This window comes from Leptonychotes weddellii, chromosome 1 (genome assembly GCF_054177405.1).
Source record: "Leptonychotes weddellii isolate Sample4059 chromosome 1, ASM5417740v2, whole genome shotgun sequence".
NCBI lineage: Eukaryota > Metazoa > Chordata > Mammalia > Carnivora > Phocidae > Leptonychotes > Leptonychotes weddellii.
The window spans coordinates 173,329,548-173,333,878 of NC_138369.1; positions in this window are offsets into that span (position 1 = coordinate 173,329,548).

The following is a 4,331-nucleotide window of genomic DNA, read 5'->3' on the forward strand; positions in this document are numbered from 1 at the left end:
TAATAGGGAACAAATGTTTCTATAATATTAAAATAGTGTTGTCATTTGCAGCTTTGCAAATTTGATTAACTTTTGGCATTTCTATAGTTATAGAACACTACTTTATTCTTAGGAATGTAACAGAGTAATATTAATTTTAATTTTCCCAATGAATGTCTGATGTTCATTCCTCAGTGATGTGAATAGTGAACATATTTTCCAAGGTCCAGGGGGGTTGCAATATTATTGACATACATACAGATTTTAATACACCTACCTTGTTTCATTTAGGTGGGCAGTTTCTTCAAATGGCAAGATATATACTTTTCAAGATACCTCATTTTTCTTCCTATTCTCATACTTAATAGGACTAAATCAGGTAATCTAGACTGTGACTTAATTGCACTGCTGAACTAAAGATCAATTTTGGTCATCCATTTAATCTTGCAGAATGCTGAGTTACTCCCAGTTAGGTTTAATAAACTCCTCGTGTGTGTGTGTGTGTGTATGTGTGTGTGTATCTAAACTCAATATATTTAGTAGTTTTTAAATTAAAAGGGTCATTTTGATAAAATCACTTTGTTATAATAAATATTTTCTTGCTCTGACCTGCCATGTGGAATACAAATTAAGCTTCTTTGTAAGTCTAGTATCTATAGTATCTGTAGGCTAGTATCTCTAGCATGAGTGTCACATATGAAATATAGTATAATACCCTCTGTTAGTAGAGTACAGGCTTTGAATTTTTTCCCTTGGAAGTTGATGGTTGGCATGAAATCATTCATGTTATCTTGGCCTAGCTGCCAAGAAGCAACAAACACTTATTCTTAAAATGTCTGGTTGACATTAGTGTTGCAGTTGGGGGACAAGATAGAGTGATGCTAGTTGACCCATATGAGAATTGGACTCAAGAACGTAGTTGCAGCAAGTGCCAAGTGTCACTTACTTGATTAACTATTCTCTTGATATTATTCAAAATCTGCATGCATTGCACATCACAACTCAAATGCTGCCTCATTCACCTTTGGCCTTCAGCAGGAACATGTCCTCAAAAGGTATTTTAGGCTGCTTTTATTATATGTACAATATAAATGTAAAAATTTTAAAGTCTGTATGTAAAATACTTTAAGTAAATAGCCCTAAGTATATTTTCTAAGGGTGACTTATATGGTGAGAGCCCCAGAAGAAGCCCGATTTGTAGAATCTGTGATTTCACATATGTCTGCATAGGTTTTGGTCCATTAAAATCATCAATGTGCTTGAGAGGATAATGAAACTCATGGGAAACATGTGATCAGACTTGTTGAGACTGTCAACTCTTAAGGCCTAGACTCTCAGAAAGACATGGACACTACGGACCTTCTTTAATACCCTGAGCAGTGTATTGAATTTGGAAGGAATCCCTTCTCTTCTTCCACCCCTAACCCCAAGAGAAAGTATTAGAATGAGTATTAGGATAGTGGCAGCTTATAAAGGCCAAGGGAGGATTTTGAGCACAACTTTGAAGAATATTCCTTGAATGATCTTTCAATCCAGCCTACCAAGATAATTTTTAACAAGTTCCTTAGGAGGGGGAATATGTAATGAACCGAACATGTAAATGAAATAAAATGATTGCTATCTTAGTGAGTAATGTAAAAAATGACAAGGACAAAGTTCTCTGGATTTTACATCCAGAAAATTGTTTTTCATAAATAACTATCATCTTCACTGCTGACTCATTTTTATAGAAATATTGCCATAATTCTAGTTGCTCTTTCTAATTAACCGTCACAGACTGTAGGCAAATGAAAAAGCCTTTCTAATTATAAATGTGAATTTAAGAATGTAATGCATTTAATGTAACACTCTTTAATAACATATTGATTATAAGATATTCTTTAGTGTTGATCATGCTTTAATTATATAAATGTAGTTACACACATATAGAGGTATAGACGTATTATTTGTCACAGACATATAATAAATATAAATGAGCATGGATTATAAGCAAATAAATGTTATTGAAATGCATTATTAATAACATTGATATAGAATCCCCAGTCTAGGTAACAGTCTAGGTAAAACTGATTAAAATAAATATATTTACAGACAATCTAGTTAATTAGTGCTATAATTTGCCTTTGCCTGTGGAAACCCAACTATAGACATTATAGCCAAATATTTTTTTTTTGTAAAAGATGTCATACTGAATAAAATTCAATCATTTCTTTTTTTAATTTAAGGATTAATTTAATAGTTATTTGAAAAATTAATTTGTGTCTTAATAACTATGAACAACTTAGATTCTCCTATAAATATGTTTATTGATAGAATGTAAGTTGCATTTATAGAATCACAAAATATTTTCCAAAGTGGAAGCTATGATTTGTTTACCAACTGAATCTTGTCAGCTACACTGTATCTATTGAAAGTAGCAGTAATTCTTGTCTTTCTTCTCTCTTTTTATTTTAATTAACAGGAGATTATTTTTGCTATATTATAATAGCTATAATATCAGTTTAGGTTTTGCCTGACTCCTCTTCTGCAATGGTATATAGTTGTCTCTATTGAATACACTGGTGCAGCCAATTTGTCCCTGACATGCTAGCTGACCTAGAAAGTGCTTCTTTCTGGTCAGCTATGGGGACCATGTTAAGTGGAGTGGTTTAAGGGATCTACCAATGTTACAGATTTTTTTTTTTCCTTGATGGATTACCAGTATCTATTTTTCTTTTCATGATGAAATAGTCAATGATAATCCAAACCTTTGAATTGCTCATAAACGCATCTTGATTAAAGAGGAACAAGTTATAATCTGTGGTTCCATCAGTGTTGGAGGCAACTATTAAGTGTTCAAATTACTTACTGAAGTATAACAAACCATCTAGAACTTAATGGCTTAAATAACCTCCATTTACTGATGACTGCTCATTTTCTACATTCTGAATTAGAACCGAAAGGGATGGCTTGTTTCTAATGGAAAGACTCCAATGACTGGGAAAAATTGAATATCTGGAGGCTCCATTACTCATATGTCTAATGCCTGAGTGGGAATGGCTCCAAGGCTGGGGTCAGCAAGGGGGATAGACCAAAGCACCTACAGATGCCTGTCTTTGAGGCTTGAACTTCTCCCAGAATGGAATTTGGATTATGAAAGGATCCATCTCAAGAGGGACCATCCAGAGAGCAAGTGAAACAAGATAACCAGGTGGCAGTTGCATGACCTGTTATATATATATATTTTTTAAGATTTTATTTATTTAGGGCACCTGGGTGGCTCAGTTGGTTAAGCGACTGCCTTCGGCTCAGGTCATGATCCTGGAGTCCCGGGATCGAGTCCCGCATCCGGCTCCCTGCTCGGCAGGGAGTCTGCTTCTCCCTCTGACCCTACCCCCTCTCATGTACTCTCTCTCATTCTCGCTCTCTCAAATGAATAAATAAATCTTTAAAAAAAAATAAAAATAAAAAATAAAAAAATAAAAAAATAAATAAAAATTTTGCTGTCAAAGCTTTAGCGCTTGTAATTGACCTTCCTAACTATCATTAATTCCGTCTTCAAGAATTTTGACTTACATTTTATGAAATTCAAATCAGCATTATAATTCTTTGAAAAATTTGATTCTCTTGCTATCTTCCCTTTATGTTTACCCATAATTGATCTTTCTTTCTTGACAGCATTTTGAGGACATTGAGTGGCATCTGAAGGCAGTCATGACAGCATCTGTGGGAGATTTACAGCACTTAACCTGTCAGGGATTTGTCCTTAGAATTAAAGAGGAACAGGATATCTTTAGAGCTCAGGTCTCATGCTTAGTTACATTCAAAATATCTTGTAAAATTAGTTTCAATGTCAGCATACTAATGCCTATGTCAGCTTTTTAAAAAAGAGTGGCAATGATATACAGCCACCTAACTGACTGGAGGCTATAAAATAGATGGAGTGGTCAGATTTAATCCTAAGTAACGTTTTATCCAATGACAGTAATTACTTATTTGAACCTTTAATTCATTTAAATTTGCTTGAACTTTCAAGTGACTACTCCCATATTTTCCCTTTTGACAGATAAAATTAAATGACTAATATGTAGAACAACCTACCTAATGCTATGGTGTGATTGACAGTTAAAAAAATCATAAAGCACCTTTTACCTTTCCAACTTTGAAAAGCTGAATCTTTAATAAGATCAATTTATATTTGTTACTTTATTACACTGATTTCACAGAAACATCCTCTAAACTAAAAATTCAGGATTAGAAAGGAGATTCCAAGAGATTCTGGAACGTATGAAAATGCCCTATATATGTGCTCTTTGCTTGTGAAAAGTTCAAAATCTTCATCATATTTTCAAGTTTGTCTGTGACTTCGGTAA